At 44.8% G+C, this 19,406-nt stretch overlaps 1 long non-coding RNA gene across 1 annotated transcript; it reads right to left on the reverse strand.

The window, feature by feature from the left end:
- Window positions 1-7,420: 7,420 nt before the first annotated feature.
- LOC134532072 (uncharacterized) lies at window positions 7,421-10,581 on the reverse strand. Its single transcript, XR_010075123.1, has 2 exons — window positions 9,855-10,581; window positions 7,421-8,150 (listed from the first exon to the last, which is right to left on the reverse strand). It is a non-coding gene; the product is annotated as an uncharacterized LOC134532072 (long non-coding RNA).
- Window positions 10,582-19,406: the final 8,825 nt, after the last annotated feature.

The raw sequence follows: 19,406 nt of genomic DNA on the forward strand, positions 1-19,406 counted from the left end.
CAGTTTGAGGCGGGACACGGGAAGTGCACGGATGCGGAGTGTGAGGGCAAGACGCGGGAGGGAGGCTGGTGCCGGAACTGTCGCGCGTTCAAGCACACGGCGTGTTTCGCGAAGTCCGAATTAATCTCCTTTCAAGACGGGTGGTACACGTGCCAGTGGTGCCACCACGTGAGAATAGCGGGCCCGTCAGGCCGCAGCCCGGTGAGAGACGCCGCCGACACACCACGGAGCAGGGTACCTCTCATAGGACACGTGGAGCTACCGGAATTTGCGGGCAGAACCAGCGACGATCCGCGGAGATTTGTACACGCGTGTCGGGAACGCCTGAATCGCTACGGAGTGCCGGAGTGTGAGTGGGCGAACAGGGTGAGCACCGCGCTCAAAGGCGACGCCAAGACGTGGTGGCAGATCGTCCAGGAGTATGACATGCCGTGGACCGAGTTCGCGAGATTGTTCGAGGCCAGATTCGCGGACGTGAAGACAGAGATGAGAGTGCGGACGGAGCTGTATTGTCTCGAGCAAGGCGCGACGGAGGCGGCGGAGGCGTTTATCATGAAAAAAATACGTCTGTACAAGCGGCTGTTTCCCGGAGAAGAACCTACCGGAGTGCTGGAGCGGGTAGTTGAGCTGATGCGCCCGGAATTTCGCCCGTATTTACGCCCGATGACGCGGCGTCCGGCAGAGGAGTTCGTCCAACAGGCGCGCGTCTTAGAGCAGGACCTACGAGCTGTCAGACTGACCAGGATCCACGCCACCCTGAGCACCAAGCAGGAAGACACGACGCCCGCCGACACCAAGGCGCTGGTGCCCTACACGGCGCCCACCCGAGACCAAGCTAGGCGCGACGAACCCGGACCGAGCGGCCACGCGCAGCTGACATGGCGGAGACGGACTACCGGCGGCAGCCCACCACCTCAGTGCCACACGTGTCCACCAGGCACGTTCCATTGGCACGAGAACTGCCCGGTGAGGAACAAGTTCCGGCCTGACTTCGCGGCGCAGCAGCCGTCGGGAAACGGACGGCAGGGGGCGGCGCGCTAAGACAGCCCACCTCCCCCGCCTCACCTAACAACAACAGACCTACGGCGGCGGGGCCTCTCCTGGGTCACGTGGGAGCGGCGGAGGCCGACCTGTTGCGCATTCCGGTGGTTGTCAACGGGCGCGCAGTCCACGCGCTTGTTGACACCGCCGCCAGCCACAACTGTGTGGCGGCACGCGTGATTGGCCGTGACAACTTCGAGTACCACCCGGGCCAACTCCAGCTGGCTACCACGGGGGACGCCTGCTACACCCAGGGCGTCGCGACGCTGGAGGTGGACGTGCGGGACCAACGGTCCGTCACGACGGCGCTGGTGGTGGAGCAGTTACGTGATGACGTCATTCTGGGGCTACCCTGGCTCTACGAGCAGCACGCAGCCATCGACATCCGGGCCGGCTGCGTCCACGTCGGCACCCAGGGGCGGCGGACCATCCACGGGCTGGGTAAGCCTACTCCACCAGCAGTAAACCAGGTCAGTCTCGACGAGTTCCAGCACGGAGTTCCCCCCGAGTTTCGTGCTACCATCCAGCAGGTCCTCGATCATCAGTGTAATGTGTTTGCGTCCGCGGACCCGCTGAAACGTACCACCATAGCTGAGCATGCCATCCCGACCCATCCTCACGAGCCAATGTTTATCCCACCCGGTAGCTACGGCCACGTTGGTAAACAGACCATCCTAGACCAGGTTCAGGACATGTTGCATGACGGGATAATTGAGCCTAGCGAAAGTCCGTATAATTTCCAGGTCGTGTTGGCAGAAAAAAAAGACGGGAAACTACGCTTCTGTGTCAATTTCAAACCTATCAATAGAGTGACAATTAATGCCCCACCCCCCCTGCTGAACATAGCCGACACACTTTCAGGCCTGGGTAACGCCAAGATATTTTCTTCCCTCGACCTAAAATCTGGGTATTGGCAGGTGCCGATACGTCCGGCGGACCGACCCAAGACGGCGTTCACAGCCCCAGACGGGCGGAGATTTCAGTTTTGCGCGATGCCATTCGGCCTACAGGACGCCCCCGCTACCTTCCAAGGGATGATGACACGGGTCTTAGACAACTACTCGGGCAAGTTTGCGGCCGCGTATCTGGACGACATAATTGTTTGGTCTCAGACGTGGGAAGAACATGCGCATCATTTAGCATTAGTCTTGGAACGCCTGGCGAGCCATGGTCTGACATGCAATCGCGAAAAATGCCACCTGGGGACCACAGAACTAGATTTCCTGGGCTTAGTGGTTAACGCGGACGGAAACCGACCCACGGAAAAACAGCTGAGTGTAATTATCAACAAGGAGCCCCCACGCACGCGCAAGCAAATGCAAAAGTTCTTGGGGCTAGCTAACTGGCTGCGAGCCTTCGTCCCAGAGTTCTCGGTAGTAGCGGCGCCGATGACAGAACAGCTGTCACCCAAACGTCCGTTCAGGTGGACCGTGGAAGCCCAGAACGCTTTTGACGAGCTAAAACGCAGATTTCAACAGTGCCACTTACTCGCGCGGCTGGACTCAGGCAGACCCCTGATCGTACAAACAGACGCGAGCGAGAAGGGCATCGGGGCCATCCTGTTACAACTCGGCGACGACGGCGAGCCTCGGGTGATTGAATATGCAAGCGCCAAGTTCGGCGACGTCGAGCAGCGGTATAGCGTGAACGAGCGTGAGTGTCTAGGCGTAGTTTGGGCCCTCAGACGCTACCGCCCACACCTGGAGGGGCAGAAATTCGTACTGAGAACTGACAGCCAATGTCTCAAATGGCTGGCCACGATGCAGGGGCGACGTTCGAAGCTGACGCGTTGGGCCATGCTTCTACAGGCCTTAGATTTCGAAGTCGAGCATGTACCGGGAAAACAGAACGAACTAGCGGACGAGCTGTCGCGAGATCCGGACGTCACCGTCACAGCCTGTGACGATGCGGAGTGGGAGGAGCTTTTGCCACCACCCAGCGGGCGCATACCCAGGACCCCGCGCACCCCGACAACCCAAGCCGCATTGTGTGCCCTAAACCTTAACGTCACACCGACATTACCGCCAGGCGCGGAGCTTGATGACTTAGACGCCTACGTGCGAGCGGCCCAACTCACGGACACAGACACACAGGAGATCGTGCGCCGTTGCGGGAGCGGAGAATGTGAAGGCTACCGTGTATTGGACGGGACACTGCAGGCGCGACCTAAGGGGACAGCTGGCCAATGGCGGACGTTCGCGCCAGCCGCCACCCGCCGGGAGGTGTTTGACATGTATCACGTGAACAGGCTAGCCGGACACCCCGGCGCAGACCAGACGCGACGCGATCTGCGGGAACAGTTCTACTGGCCAGGGGTAAACAAGTTTGTACGGGACTGCGTGAGGAGATGTAAACATTGCCAGAGGCACAAGGCGCGCCGCACCGACGGGACAGCCCAGCAGGTACCCAGGCAGCCCACCGAGCCATTCCATACAGTCGCCATAGACCTAATGGGACCATATCCCCGCACGCCCCTAGGGAAAAGATTTTTGTTGGTGGTGACAGACTGCTACACGCGTTGGGTGGAGGCCTACCCCCTGGCGAACATCCGCGCCGGCACCATTGCACGCAGCCTGGAAACGGAGTTTTTTCCTAGGTGGGGGTACCCCCGGGTCCTGTTGTCGGACAATGCCACCCAATTTGTCGGGCGCCGGTGGGCGCAGCTGGGGAGAAAATGGCGGGTAATCCTACACACCACCCCCGTGTACCACCCCCGCGCGAACCCCACGGAACGACGCAACCAAGAGGTGAAGGTTCAACTGCGGTTGAGGCTCGCGGATGACCACGCCCAATGGGACACGCACATCCCGGACGTTCTGTACTGCATCCGGCGACGGGTGAACGCGGCAACCGGCGAAACACCAGCCACCATGGTCCAGGGGCGGAACCTCACCCTCCCCGGGGAATATCACGTGCGGCAACAACAAACGGACCCGGACGTAGAGAGCCCCGAAGGACGCCTGAGGCGATTGGCCGAGACGCACGATAGGGCGCGACGTAACCAGGCAGCTTACCAAGCACAACGCACACCCGAGACGACCCGCCCGCCCCCTGAACTGAAACCAGGCCAGCTGGTTTACGCGAGGCTCCACCCCCTCTCCTCCGGCCGACGCAACTTCTGCGCCGGCCTGGCGCCAAAGTGGTTTGGCCCGGTGGCGGTGGTCAAGGCGGGGCCCACGGCGGTCGTGATAAAGTTACCCTCAGGCCGGGCCGCGAAATATCACCGGGACGATGTGCGCTGGGCACAGGAGGAGACGGAGGCGGCGGACGAGGCGGAGACGGGGCAGGAAGAGACGGAGGCGGCGGACGGGGCGGAAGAGACGGAAACGAGACGTGACGGAGCAGGGACGCGGCAGGAAGAGACGGAGGCGGCGGACGAGGCGGAGACGGGGCAGGAAGAGACGGAGGCGGCGGGCGGGGCGGAAGAGACGGGAACGAGACGTGACGGAGCAGGGACGCGGCAGAGAGAGACGGAGGCGGCGGACGAGACAGACGGGAGGGCGGCCGCACAGCTGGTCACGTCCACCCCAACAGACGGGGGCGGGTTCAGAGGCTTCCCGGACCTGGGGGCGGGACAGGCGACGCCCCTCGCAGTCACAGACGTCCGGCCGAGGCGGCTGTTCGAAGACTCGGGGAGTGACGTCTCGCCTTTCAGGGGATTTCTCAGGGACACGCCCGGAGTGACGGAGGGCCAGTCGACATCCCAACCACTGATAAGGTGGCCGGAGGAAGTAGAGAGTAGGCCGGGTTCGCCGGACGAGCCATTATGGCCGCTGCATTACTCGTTGGCAGACTCCACGTTCAGGGTGACAGTAACCGAACCGCAGGAAGACGAAACACCGCGGGAAGAGAGGGGAGACCGGGCGTCACAAGACCCAGTTCCGGCTCCGCGATACACGCTACGACCCCGAGGGATCGCGAGGAAGCACAGCTGTTGTTGATAAGGGGGCAACCACGCCCACAGGCGACCCAGCGGAAACGTCGACATGACCGGCTATTCGAGGGGGGGGCAATTGACGTCAGCCGGGGCTACGCCCCATGAGCCTAGTCAGTCTCCGTTTCCTCAACATTCCTCTCCCCTTCCCCGGCATTTGTACCGCCATGTACGTAGTCGTGTGTTTGAATTGCGCGCCACGAACTACCACAAGAGGGCGCTTAGAAGCAGTGCGGCGATCCCTAAAATTGCTATGTTAATATTAATTGTAAGCCTTTTTGTTGTTTTCATCCATCTTCGTCCCAGTGCTGTGTAGTTTACTTGTGTTTCTTTAATTTAAATAAGTTACCTTAAATAACTATAGACGTTGCCCGGGCGGACCCGAACAGGCACGGACTTGGACGAGGATAGGAATGCTTTTATATGAATTATCATTAAATAAGTAAATAGTAACAAACTTTCCATTGTCAGTAATTTTTATATATTTTTAATGTTTATCTGTAATTTACTCAACTTTCGCCGGGGCACGGAGTCGTAGAATACAGTAACGGTAATTGTGTTGGCGCGAAGGGCGCCATGTTGCCACCTGCGAGCGATGAGCTCACCCCAGTCGATCTTCATCACTGACCGAGAGCAGACGCGCCAGCACCCCGGGGACTTCAACCTTTGTTCTGCACTGACCAAGTAATTCTGTCTCGTTAAGTATTTCTGAATCTCTTTCGCTCGTCATCCTCGGGGCAGCTCTCGGTCAGCGGACTGTTTAATTAATTAATTGTCTCAGTCGAGTTTCTTTCATCACCGTGTAATAAGTAAACTTTGCAGCATGGCCACGTGTGTGGACCATGCCTTCACCTAAACCGATTCGTGCCTCAGGCTTTTTAACCGTGTAATGTGTAACGTGTAACGGGCGTGTAGAGAGACGTGTTAGTGAAATTAAATCTGGAGAATAAATATAAAGTGAGTACTTATTTAATCACGTGGTGAGTGAGTCTAGGAGTGTGGCGTGCCCGACGCCTAGAGCGGGCCAGGTCTGGGTAGCTAGGATAGAAAGGGCTGGTAACTCGTCCCCACTTGGGCTACGTCACGCCCTGAGTGAGAGACTCCGCCGGGTCCACGTGCCCTTCCACGTGGTGGCGCCCACAGTTAACATCTCGAAATCACCGGCAATGCGCGATCAGCCCTCAATATAATCACGAACAATTGGTTAAAAAGCCCGCCTCAACCTGTTTGATATTATAGAAGATTTTCTCGCATGGTGGTTGGCCGGTTCTTGCACGCTCGGCTCAGGCGGAACGTGACAATTTCTCGTGCGTGCAGCCGGCGTTCATTTATAAGACCTATCACGTCAAAAAGATAGATACAATAAATAATCTACGCAATTGGTTTGCTAATAAATTTTTCAAACGTCAGAAATGCATTAAATAAACCTTTTTATACACCAGAACCCTTCAGTCTCTCTCTCTCTCTCTCTCTCTCTCTCTCTCTCTCTCTCTCTCTCTTTTGTCAATTGGAAACTTTGTTCTCTCCAATGCTGGCAACCCTGTCGGTTCTTCTGAATGACACGTTTGCTTCATTCCTGAAGAATGTTAAAAGTGTTTTTAAAAAATTACGTTGTGTTTGATGCCATTTATACTGTTACGATCGCGCTTGGCTGCAGCGCTTGGCGTCGCTGCGCTCGTTCGGCCTGTCTGCGCCCCCTTCCACCCGCATCCTCTCCCTGGTATCTCGTGCCATACTATCTCGCAACATCCTGACCGTCGCAGCGCGCACCTGCCTCAGATCGAGTTACTTAAAGAGGCCGCACTGCGGAATAAAAGGACTCAGACATGTTTATCGGCGCGTTTTGTGGGAACCCGATGCTTGTTGCGTTTATCGGCGTTCTTTGAGCAGCCGCCGCGTCCTTCGAGGACTCACGACGCGTTTCTGGGCATTTCGACGGCGAAGGTCGCGCGATATCTCGGAGACATGCCCGATTGTTCTGGACGGGAACCCAAGGGCTATATAAGGAGGTTGGGCCGACCTTCGAGGAGTTCAGTGGGGAGTTCTCCCGCGGCGGAGTTTCCGGGCGATAGTGCCGCGGGTGCGGCAGAGTGGCGAAGTCCTTGGACGAAGGTTCCAGGGCACGCAGTGAGTGAGTTCAGTGGAGTCGGGAGTTTCCGGGCGATAGAGTCGCGGGCGCGGCGGAGTCCCGAGTGAAGTGGCGAGCGAGTCGTCGTGTGGGATCTCGGCGAAGGGTGTGACGGCGGCGGCGAAGTGTGGCGACGGAGTCCCGCGGCGGAGACCCACGAGGGGTGCTGCAGTGAGAGTTGCGCCGGAAGTGCGGCCCAGCGAGGTGTGTGAAACGAATGACTGGGGAATTGACATTTCTTTAGGTGTAATTAATTATCTGCCAATTTAGAAGATTATTTGTAAGTGACAAGTAGTGGTAATAAATAAAACTGTGTGTGTGATAAAAATCTTTAATTGGGCTATCCTTTACGAACCCGCAGGAAAATCGTAACAATACACATGACCTAGCCACCGAACTATGCTAGGTATTCACATGCTATGCATATTTACTCAACTATAGTTCTATTTTCCTAGACATACATAGTTTCATGAAATCATTATTCCTACCTCATGACATAATTTGGGAGACACTTATGATTTGGTATGTATAATTTTCGTTCACAAATAAGTTTAGAAATTTTTTACACATGTGGTTCAAATATAGAAAATTATAACTTTAGAAAAATTACAATCTAACTTAACGTGTTTCTTAATAATATTTAACATTTGAATTTTCTATAAATAATGTTTTTGTTTATTATGGTTTGGCACCGTGGAATCTTCTCATCCCGAAAGAGGTTGAATTACAAACAACCTTCCACCCCTCACACACACATATATACACACGCATATATATATATATATATATATATATATATATATATATATATATATATATGTATATATATATATATATTTCGTTTTGAGCGGATATGCCCTCGATCCCTATGAAAATAAGTCCACGACGCTTGCTGTTCGCCACAGGAATGTTTTCGTTGTGGCGGTTGGCAGCGCCGTTTGCCGGCGGACGGATGCAACCGGGTTGACCTTGTCCTTGACAGCTGCAGCGCTCGGCCCTGTATCGCTCCAGTTCGGTCGCCAGACGAGAGATGGCAGCATTGCCCAGCTGGTAGACAGAAAAAATAAAACAAGACACCACCGAGACTGTTATCAGCTGCGCGTGACGTGTGTTCAACGCGCAAGGTCGCCAACAGCTGTTGTTGACAGCGTGGGCGGTATCTCAACCTCTTCCCTCCTACAGTCTATTCCGGGCTTATCTGAAGGCTTGCAACCAACCGCAGGAACACACACTGCTCGTAACTGGCAAAAAAAGACCCAGTCAAGTTGGCAACATGTCAAGAGCAGTTCCTCGACCTATGCCGGGTTTATGAACTAAGATAGAGCATAGTTTTAATTTATGCTTCAACCAGCTTCAACCAGGTGTGATTTCTACGCAGAGTCTGACGAAACAAGAAAAAACATATTTATTGAATGTTTGAAAAGACTTCTACTTGGAATTAATACGTTATCCTCTTATTTTTCGTAATGTTATGCACGAATAAAATGTTTATTGTAGAAGAAAATATGTTTTAACAGCTACTACATAAAAAGTTATAGGAAAAGATATATATTTAATTAGTAATAACATATATGCACAATATATGTAATACACGTACACGTAGTAAAAATGGGTGCGTGTACTTATGTACGCGCGTGAGAAGTTATTCTTCTTTGGCATCATTAAAAAATAGTTTTTAATTGCATGCAAATAATTAATTACAATAAAAAAATAAAAGGGCTGGAAAAAGATAGTCAACACGGTCAATAAAGTTCAGATTAAATTTGAAAACTTAAATTAATAAAATTTAGAGAATAATAAATATATATGACATAATTTGTACTAAATATTATAAGATTCTTAATTTTAAATATTAATTATTGATTATTTAATATTTTAAGAGAAAATAAATAAATTTTATAATAAATTCATTAAGTTTATTCATTTTTTAAATATTTATTATTTTCTTAATTTAATATTCACTTTTCATTTTTATCAAAAAGTTTTCATTAAATTCTTTCATTTATTTTTATAAATATTTATTATTTATTCAATTTAGTAATACATATTAAAAATTAATATTTTAATTTGATGTTCATTTTAATTTTTATCAAAAAAATTGGTTGTCTGTAAAGTCGGTTTACGGACGATAGTTTAACGTGACGTCATAACAAAACTTCATCTTTATCTTAATTCACCATATTATAATCTTGTCCCAGTGGAGATACTAAATTACTTCTAAATTTTCGCAATAAAAAATATACTAATTTGTAATTATAGAGCCATGTTTGGGCACTACAAATACTATAATTCCGAAAATCTTGTACAAAAAAAAATTCACGTGATAACGTCTTATAAATCGATGAACGCCGGCTGCACGCATGAAAAAGCATGACTCATTTTCACGTTCCACCTGAGCCGAGCGTGCAAGAACCGGCCAACCACCGTGCGAGAAAATCTTCTATAATATCTAACAGGTTAAGGCGGGCCTTTTAACTAATTGTTCGTGATTATATTTAAAATAATTATTTAAATTAAATTTGCAAAAAAAACTAAATAATATTTGAAAATTAAAAAGTATGCAATTTTTCATCAATGTTTTCTTATGACGTTATCACGTAAAATTATAGTCCGTAAACCGACTTTACAGACAATAAATAAAAAAAAAAAAAAAAACATTGCACAACCGGATTCCTGGTGAGAGGCGAAAAGCTGTCTCCAGCTTTTTAATGTCGTTCGCGTTCCCTCCCCCAAATCCACAGGAATAACAACCTGTGCCGAAGAAACTGGTTGAGCGAGCCGGTCTGTTGCTGGGAGGGACAACCTCCTCCCCCCTCCCTCACAGGTGGCCGTGTTCCTGGCGGGTCACGAGCAAGTGTGGCGAAGGTCGGGCGTTCGATCCCAGAGCAGCCTGGAGTGGCTGCAACGAACACTCGCGCACGGGAAGCCTTCATTTCACAGACGAGAGAGCCACACCCGAAGTTCCCCGAAGTTCATGCTCGCGTTTTTTTCCCGTTCTATCTCATTGTATAAACCGGTGTGGCATTAAATTTTGCGGTCGATTAGGATAGGTTAGCTGCATTATAAATACTTTAAAACATTGTGGATGGTTGGTTATATTAGGTAAGTATAGCCATGGGCGTCGCAACCGGGGGGGACGGGGGGGGTACACTTCCCCTCCCAATAATAAAAGTCTTCAATTTCGTCCCCTCCAATAATATATTGAGTTTCGTAGTTATATTAAAAATATGATTTCTGTGGTATAACCCATATGTTGCGCATGGTGCATTTAGTCCAATCGTAGTAATGTGAGCACTGTGTTTTTACAAATTTGTTCTTTGAAAATATTTTTTATAAAAAATAAATTATATATTGTAACCAAATATAATTAGAATATTTAGGAAAGAAAAATGCCTAAAAACCACCTTTTTGCACCTTCAAACCCCAAATTTTCCCGGGGGAGGACCCCCGGACCCCCCGCTTATTTCCAGGGGATGGATATTCCTCAACAACTAAATCAATTGCAGTCCCCCCCCCCCCCCCCCAAAAAAAAAAAATATATCCTTGCGACGCCCATGAGTATAGCTACATTAAAAATACTGTAAAATCATTTTATGTTTGCTTAGTAAATAACTTTTTTATATGTAGCTATCCAGGGCTAGTAAACCTTTTACATGATCTCACAGTATCTTTAATGTAGCTATACTAACCAAATCAACAGTCCACAATGTTTTAAAGTATTTATAATGTAGCTAACCTAACCTAATTGACCATTAGTTATCATGAGTTACAATGAACAAAAAAAAAACCGAAGATGCACGATCGGGCGTTTGGCTCTCTCGTCTGTGAAAAGAAGGCTTACCGAACGCGCACCGCTTTACATGAACACGAACTTGAGCCACGGCATTTGTGAATCAAATACGTCAAAGGACCAGCAACCATAGAATAGTTAACGCGTTTGTGGAATAAATATTGTGTCAGCAAAAAAGTACAATTTTGTTTCATTTCAACTTAAACAGATATACATAGTTACCTATAGTATTTATTTTTGTTTCGAAAAAGTCAAGATGTAGCTGATTTTGTTTCGTCAATGTTGCTCAATGTGTGCATTGCCATTGCAAACATGGAATCGTAGATTAACAAAAAAATAAATAAATAATCTAAAAAGGTAACAGTTCTAAACACAAAAAAATATAATTGTTTTTAAACTTCAGTTTGTTAAGATAAAATCGAGCCACTAAATGAGAACACTGTTTCATTCTTATTACTGTTAAATTACACAGCTCGCTTTTTATTCGCTTCATACCGCACCTCCAACTGGTACACACGTGGGGTATAAAGTAGCACTCGTACGATAAATACCGTCCGAAATGTGTGTGTTGTGTTCATACTCAAATGTTACGGTATATACCTTCCGTCACACCATCTATGTTCGGATTAACTTAAAATGCCGTGTTCGTACTCACTTAGCATAGGGCCATTGCCAAGATTTTGTAAGGGAGGGGGTTCTACCATTATCTTAATTTTTTATTACCTGTAATATAAATATGGTGGTTTACTTGATACTAGCTGCAACTTAATACCGTGGATCTCCTTAATGGAATAGGGATAAATATCAACAAAACTAAGATGGTCAGATTCACAAGGAGAAGAAAGGTTGCTAAGCAAATATATAGTTGGAAGGGGCAAGAGATTCAGGAAGTAGGGGAATACAAGTTCCTGGGAGTAACCCTAGAGTGACCTAGGTTACCTAGGTTGGGGAAAGCAAGTGAGGCAGGTGGAAAAGAAGGGGAGGAGAGGACTGGGGACACGATGAAGAGTAAAGAAGAAGGCGTATTCGATGTTGGTGGAGCCAATCTGGGACCCATTCCTAGGAACTGTAAAGGGTGCAACGTAGAGCTGCTAGAAGGGCGATGGGAATGTGGAGGAGGAGGGAAGGGGCGAAGGGAAGGGTGAGACGCATAGGCCATCGGTGATGATGAAGGAGCTGGGGTGGGACACACTACACAGAAGGAGGAAAGTATAGGAAGACAATTGGCGAGGGTGGTTGGGGAACTCTGGGAGATAGGTGTAAAGAGGGAGGAGGGATCATGGGTGGAAGATTCAGAGAGAGTGGAGAAGAACAGAAAGAGGAAGACAAGTATTCCTGGTGAGGACGTGGCGGGAGTGGAATGGGATTGAGGGAAAGATACTGGATGTGAGAAGAGGAAAGGACTTGAGGAAGAGGCTTCAGAAATTGGTCGAGTTGGGAGGGGGGGGGGGGGAACTCCTTGCCAACGGGCGGAAGCCCAATTGCAAGTGTAACAATCAATAGCGCAGCCGAGACTGTCTTCTAAAGGGCAGGGATGACTAATCTCAGTACGTTACGATCAAGGCAAAGACTGTTTTCCACCATAAGTGGTTTTTCACTCCAAGAGAATATTGTTCAATATTTTTTGACTATTAATGTTTTGTTTTTCCTAAATTTGGTTCAGACACAGTAATTGGGGTACGTGTACCCGAATTCGGGTACGTCTAGCAAACACTGGTGGGGAATATTTACTGTTGCGCCGACTTTGTCACGGCGACAGCCAAGTCGCATATAGCGTTCGCGACTTCAACTGTAAGTCGCAGGGCCAGGCCACAACACGTGACCGCGAAAACGTCACGTCACCTCGCTCTCTCCACGAGCAGGCCTAGGCGTGTCGCTTATCGCTAAATATATAATGAATCATGGCAATCAAATAGTAACTAATTTGGTTTCTCTGAGCATAAATCATTTCAAATTGTTTATGAAATTTTGTGTCGATCATTGTCACACAGTAAATACTAATAATTTTTGAATAACTAGATAAAAATAACATTATAATACACCATTTTTAGTTTAAAAAAAATTAAAAAATCTCAATTCTCCCAGTGCCAAGCATGAAAACACATGGTTAAATAATTTATTTTGAAAATCTCTCTCACACACACACATTGCATTTGATGTCCTTCCATAATATGCCGTTGTGAAGCTTCGGGATTACGATTTCGCTTCAGCGAGAAGGTAGCGGCGACTTTGCCCTGTGACTTTCTTGTCGCTGGTCACGGCTTGTCACAGGGACATTAGTCGCTACTCCCTTCCAAGGTTAGTAGAGAGAGGTTGTCTCGATCCCATAAGAACAATGTAGACAGCCCGACACTCCGCTCTGACGTCATCTGCAGCCCCGCCGTTCCCAGCCGTAATACTACACCTGCTGACTGACGGCTTTCTCTTATCAGCTCGGCTCGTTTCACATGTCTGATACGCAATACTTATAGTATTTCATTTATGCTTTGTTGATTACTGTTAATTATAATCGTTTTGATATGCTTTTCAAATGACAAAATGCTGTGACTGAAAACAAGGATGAATTATTATTTCAACATATTTTTAAGTGACAGTAAAACTTTTCAAAATATCAATGATGAATCCATGAATTTTTAAAAATTAATATAATTAACATGTCACTAGTAAACAAAATGGTTTATTTGTATTTATTTCTCAGCAAGATTATAATGTTTAAAATAATTGCATATCAATTTCTTAGTGTTTAATAAAAGTAGCCATAGCTCATTAAAACGTTTTGGGAATGTTTACAATATAAATAAACTGAAGTTAGATTTAAAAATAAATTTCTAACATGAATAGAGCAGTTTTTCGTGTAATCGTTTCATCCTGTTTTGCATCATACTGGAGCGTTTTCTTCACTTTTACTTCGTCAAATGAAAGAACAACAATGCGTTCGAAGTCTAGCAACGAAGAACGTGCTACATTCAAAAATTCAAACATGTTTACTAGGATACCTTTTCTCATGTCAAATGAAGATGCCCATCGTTGAAGAGTTGAAAGTCCAGGTGATGGGAAGTTAAGTTTCTGTTTTAAAAATAAATAACATCGCTTACTGAAATAACGCAAAGTGAAAACGAAAGTAATGTCACTTTGATTTTTTGAAGAAAAAAAAACACTTGAAAGAATATTCCGCATGCGGAACTCTAACGAAGAACGTTTTTTTGTTTGTTTTTATGATTTACGTTTTCTTTTTTGAGTTTTTTCATGACTTCCAAATTTAAAACTGACTTTCTTTCGGCAAGAAACAAATTTTCTTTAAGAATTTGGATTTACTTCCTAAGCATTTCAACCGAGTCATTGTTAGAACAAGACTTTGAATGCTTTAACTGACTACAAGAACAGGTTTATTCCTCACTTACATTTACATTTGAATCTACGATTAATTTACAAAACAATTTTTTTTTTGTTTTCCCTGCATTTAACTCGGTCTTCTCGGCGCACACGACTTTCCAATGTTTCTACAGGTGTTGTAATTCCAAGTTTTAATGAAGGTAGAGCATTTTGTTTAAGACGTCTTTTAGCGCATGCATTTAACAACTCAGCTTTCAAGTCGCGCTCGTAATCATCATCTGTAAAGTGATCTGAACATATGTAAGTTGTTTTTGGATTCCACTCACCATCACGTCGGCATTTCTGAACCCACACTTTCAACAGATGATCATCACATGGGAATCGATGATATTTTATATGATTTGTTTCAGGTAAAGATTTTGTTTTTACAAACTATATGTACACACAGCCACTGTACACCGCGTACCTGGCATTTTATGTTTAAATACAACTTGTTAACAGCGTTTAGCCTAATAAAACAAATTCACTTTAAATTCGTGTTCTTAACGTTTTGCCTGCTAGTTATAATTAACGAAACACCCGTGCACTTATGATATAAGCAACACCAACATTTTATAACACACGCACTCTCAATTAAACTCCTCACAACAATAACTCCCCCTGAATTACGCTGTAGTTTGACACGTTATTACGAGCAGATGTGCTTGTAATCTAAGTAACTGATAGGAGCGGACGGGCTGGCAAGCCGAGCCGGGGCTGCAAGTGACGCGATGCGCAGAACGATGCGCAAGCGATCGAGGCAACCTCTCTCTAATAACCTTGACTCCCTTCACTACCGGCAGTCACGCACGAGGCTGGAGCTGTCGCCAGGCGCTGTCGTTATCTCCGCGCCGTCGTGACCATACCACAAACAGTTCACAAGTTTGTGAACACACACGGTTACAAGTGTTCCACAGGAGCACTCCACACAACTTGTAATGGCAGCGAATTCCCAGAAGTTTACAGATTACTTACTCGTTGGCTATCGACGATTGAAGTTAATAAACTTGTAACTGACACTTCTTGTCTACTACTAATTTCATACCTACCTCTAAAGGTAGGTAGATTACATTTACAAGTTTACTAATAGGCTAAACCTCCTAGAAAAATTGTTGCGGTCTCTTTTCCTTCTATTGAGATAAAAACCAAGTACCTACACATCATAAACAAATTCATGCTGCAACCAAACAACAAATTACGTTATACAGAGTTGTGGTTAATTCTGTCGCTGTTGAATAAATTATTTAAATTTAAAGATTTTTTTTATACTTTGTAGTTCATACACAAATTAAAGCATTTTTTTAAATAGTTTTTTAAAATATAATTCTATTTAGAAATCATTTATATACAGTAAATTTCTACGTACTTTGAATGCAAATTGAAAAATTTTTCAATTGTGTCGTAAGTTCTGTTTCAAGCGGCGTGATAATGAATTGTCATTCTTATTTTGAATGTAATGTGTGCAAATTTTCGTCAAGAAGTACCAAATATCTGCCTTAAAGGGTAGGAAAGGGGTTTGGGGATGGTTTTTCGACATTCTCTTTTTTTTCTGAATCAGTTGAAGACAGATATTTCTTCCTTAATTTAAACGCAAGGTGTGCTAAATTTCATCAAAAAGTGCACTAATTCTTTTTTAGGAAGGGGGAGGGGGGGGGGGGGGGGTTAATTTTCGATCGAAATCTCACCTAGACAGTGACCTTTCTCATGTTTAAAAGGTCAAGTATGCAACATTTCATCAAGATCGGATGAATGGTTTTTGGTTTAGGAACGTATACGGAACAACAAACAAACATTTATTTTTAAGTATAAAAGATTTTTTTTATCATTTTATAAATAATAATTAAACTATACAATGTATTACAATACTGTTTTTTTATATATTTTTTTCAAAAGAAATTATTACTTTGACGGTTTATTGAAACGACCAACGAAAAAACAAAGCGAGTAAAGAGAAAAGTGGACCCGTCTTCTATTTTATTCGCTTAAACAAAGCGAGCGGCGAGTTAAAGAGATAGCGTGATTGCGTTGAGTGAGTTTATTCGCAACGAATCAATTCGCTGGCGAATAGCTAGTAATCAAGAGCGTACACAGAATTTCATTTCATTTCGTTGGGGGGGGGGGGGGGGGGGGGGGAGAGGTGAAATAAAACCTGCTGGCATGCTGTTCTGCTTTTACATTCTTTCCTTTTGTTTGGTGGGAGTGATAGATAGATTTTTAAGGATTTCCCCCTTCCCCTGCATTCGCCGCTGCTTTCTCGCCTAACAAAATCGAGGCTTTACACAACGTGGTGTAATGGGGCCGGGATTGCGCGGGGTTGTGGAACGGGGAAGGTATTCGGTTCCGGAGATAGTTCCGGCCGGCGCCGATCGATAGCAGCAGTCTCGACGCCGCGAGACATGCGCGCGCAACGCCCGGTCCCCCGCCGCTGCAGTGGAGCTCAGGGTGTGCCGCGCAACAAGATGGCCGCCAACAATGCACCAGCGGCTCAACGCTGAGCCCCCTTCCCCCTCCCCTAACCAACCCAATACTCGGAGCGCGGTCTGGCTGGAGTTTTTTTTGACGTGACAAGGTCTAATAAATCGATGAACGCCGGCTGCACGCACGAAAAAGTGTCCCGTTACGCACATTGTCTCGTTACGCTGTGTCCCGTTACGCTCATTGTACGCTTGCGCCGCATCTATCTCTCTTCCACTCGATTGAAACAACCATCGATTTGATTTTTTCGAGGCACATTAAACTTGAAATACTCCCATTAGTTTCCTACTTTTCCTATCATCGTCCTATCCTTAACAGAATAACACAGATTGGAAGAAGTTAAATAGCAAACATATATAAAAGTTATAGTTAACAAAATCTATTCGTTAAAGTAATAAACATATTTGAATTAATGAGTGCAAATAAAAGTAAATTTATCAATTAAATTGTAGATTTCATTTCACTTCTTCTTTGTATCCATACAAAATAGTGATAATTCAATAAAATTATTCAATTTTATTCATAAAAGTATGCAATCATTTCATCAATGTTTTGTTATGACGTTGTCACGTTAAACTATCGTCCGTAAACCTACTTTACAGACAAGAGACAACCAATTTTTTTCAAATGCTTGCTTTGACGGCTTTAAGCCCGGCGCGTAAGGGTTCAGACAAAAGACAATGAACCGGCTTCCAGTCTTACCATCAACGGCTTACGTTTGCAGCCCTTTAAGATGAATTATACTTTGCCATAAACATGGGCATGGCTTGCATTACAGGTGTAGTGCAGTGCCGAACCTAGCTTTGAAGTCAAAATTCATGACCTATGTCTTTCACACAATCTGATGCAGTCCACATGAAATAATCATTGATTATACCCACGGCAGTTGCATCCTGGGTCTGTACATAATACAAGAAGACAACTGCGTAAAAATGCTTGGAAAAATAGATACTAATCATGCCTTGTCTGGTCAATAAGGGCAACAGTTTTCTGTAGGATTACCAGATGTGAAGCACAACAAAAGAGGAAATATATATATGTGTGTGACATATATATTTATATGTTATATATACACACACACACACACACACACACACACAACCCACACACGCGCGCACGTAGAACTTTATTACCCGTGACCCGATTAACCAGGCACGGTTAACTGGGTCTCAAAAATTAAACATATTTTTTTTTGTGTGGGTGGGTTAATTCGTTAAATTGCACGTCTCTATGCATATAAATTTGAAAATATAATTAATATTTTTCAATGAAACTGTGTCTTGTAGGTCATTCCAAATAATTTAATTCATACATATTTTTAAAAATTAATAATTAGTTCAGAAATACTTTTACATTTATTTTGTACAAATTACTTACGAAATTTTGTCGATGCTATAACCTAATTACATTTGGATTCGAATATCCGTGATTTTCGCTTATCCGTGCTGGCCTCCCCCCCACCCCCACATTTCACCGCTTAATTAAGGTTCTACTGTACACGACACAACCAATTGTTTGATGCGTTAAGTTATGTATTATTAAGCTAAAATATAAACACGCCTAGATAGTTGAATGCAATTCCGGGAAAAAAAATTAACAAAAACTAATTCTTTCGAGATTCTACGTATTATTTATTTGACTAATCTAATACGCCCTTTACTTTTACAACAGAAAATAAATCTAAATGAAAGGAATTCCGATTATTCAGCAGTCTCACTCGAGTTTAATCTCACTCGAGGTAAATGTATAAGTAGGTTTCCCTAAGAAGAGAAATATTAAAAAGAGTAAATGGATGACGTTATTTCACAAAACATTCTTTGAATGAAAATAAAAGAGCAGAAATTCTCTTTCATTCCTTTTATATAAAAAAAAGAGGACATATATACTGATTTTTTTAGAAAAACCACCCTGACAGTTAATAAGGATTTAAAAAGAGGATAGTAGGTATGTCACGGTAAAAGAGGGCGTCTGGTAACTCAAGATTTCAGTAAATAAGGACTTTCTCAATCTGTAAGACGATTATTAAATAACTTCGCGTTATTCTTTAATTTTCAGCATTTTAACTAAATATATATATATATATATATATATATATATATATATATATATATATATTGTTTTTATACTTTGCATTCTAATGACAAAATTTATGGTTTAGGTCTAAGCGATGAAATTGAAAACCTATATTTTAATTAGCGTTGTTTTTTTTTCTTTCGTTTTAAATGTGAGAGTTGGAGAAATTCAGGATAAAATCGATACTGCCTTTTCATTTTACTGTGTTCTGTGATTATAAACTAATTTAACCACCATATTTGAACAAACTTGCACCATGAAAATAATATCTAATATATACCAAAACCGAACTAAACTAATAAAAGAAACTATGTAGAGTTATAAGCCTCTAGAGTATGACCACTAGGAACACGTTTGTTTCTGACATCGAAAAAAAAAAAAAAAAAAAAAAAAAAAAAAAAAACTCGAAATGCAGGTTTGATTATTTTATTTGTTTTCTGTTATTTAGTACTAGAAAAGTCATTCCAAAAATATGTAAATAATAATGGCTTCCCTTATGTTTAAAAACAAAGAAGCCTTCGCATATTTAAATTCAACACGTGAGATAAGCTATTAGTTCTGGAAAATCATTAAATCATTAAAAACATAACAGC

Source organism: Bacillus rossius, chromosome 5, assembly GCF_032445375.1.
Source record: "Bacillus rossius redtenbacheri isolate Brsri chromosome 5, Brsri_v3, whole genome shotgun sequence".
NCBI lineage: Eukaryota > Metazoa > Arthropoda > Insecta > Phasmatodea > Bacillidae > Bacillus > Bacillus rossius.